General features: G+C 42.6%; 1 pseudogene across 1 annotated transcript in view; it reads left to right on the top strand.

The window, feature by feature from the left end:
• The window catches only part of LOC308233641 (large ribosomal subunit protein uL23-like), a 2,770-nt pseudogene extending 2,551 nt beyond the window's left edge, over positions 1–219 (top strand). Inside the window, exon 3 of the transcript in view lies at positions 1–219. This exon is cut by the window's left edge and continues 316 nt beyond it. The product of the transcript in view is annotated as a large ribosomal subunit protein uL23-like (transcript).
• The last annotated feature ends 623 nt before the right edge of the window (positions 220–842 follow it).

Here is an 842-nt window from a genome sequence, read left to right as displayed (position 1 = left end):
ACCGAGTCAGCCATGAAGATAGATGACAATACACTTGTGTTCATTGTGGATGTCAAGGCCAACAAGCACCAGATCAAACAGGCTGTGAAGAAGCACTGTAACATTGATGTGGCCAAGGTCAACACCCTGATCAAGCCTAATGGAGAGAAGGCGGCATATGTTCCACCAGCTCCTGACTATGATGCTTTGGATATTGCCAACAAAACTAGGGATATCTAAACTGGGTGCGCACCAGAAAACATCATTCTAAATGTCCTTACTTTCTACATTGCTGAGTCCAGCTGCCTAATTCTAATTATAAAAATTTTACACTGTAGGGAAAAAAAAAAAAAAAAAAGAACTTCATTAAGGAGTCCTGCCACCATACGGAACTGGCTTGATCCAGTTTGGGGTATAAAAAGGGTGACATCTCTCTCTTTCTTAGCAGGGTTTTTGGCATATCTCTCTTGTTCCCTAAGCCCAGAATTGTCCAAGAACTCTGGAGCCTTATCCAAAGAGGATGGTCCTATTTCCAGATTCCACTAAGTCCAAGGGCCCTTGACCATGGCTGGCATGACCTCATATTGATTCAGATCCCTACTCTGGCCACATGGACCTTCTAGGAGGAAGTCATCCAAGTCCACTTCCTGCTGGTACAGGTTCAGGGGCCCAAGGAGTGTTTTGAGGGTTGAACAATCACAGGGTTTCACAGACTGGATTTGGGTTACATTGATAACACAATTCTTTCAAAAATTTAATAGACCTTTGATCTATTTGGTCTGGTCAGTTTCAATGTGACTGATCACATCCCAAGATTTTATCTAGACATCGTTTTCAAGCCTAAAAACTGTGACCTTCTACTT

Source organism: Plecotus auritus, assembly GCF_963455305.1.
Source record: "Plecotus auritus genome assembly, chromosome: 9".
In the NCBI taxonomy this organism is placed as follows: Eukaryota; Metazoa; Chordata; class Mammalia; order Chiroptera; family Vespertilionidae; genus Plecotus; species Plecotus auritus.
Note: the sequence above shows the minus strand (reverse complement) of the source record. Positions and strands in the feature narration are given on the sequence as shown.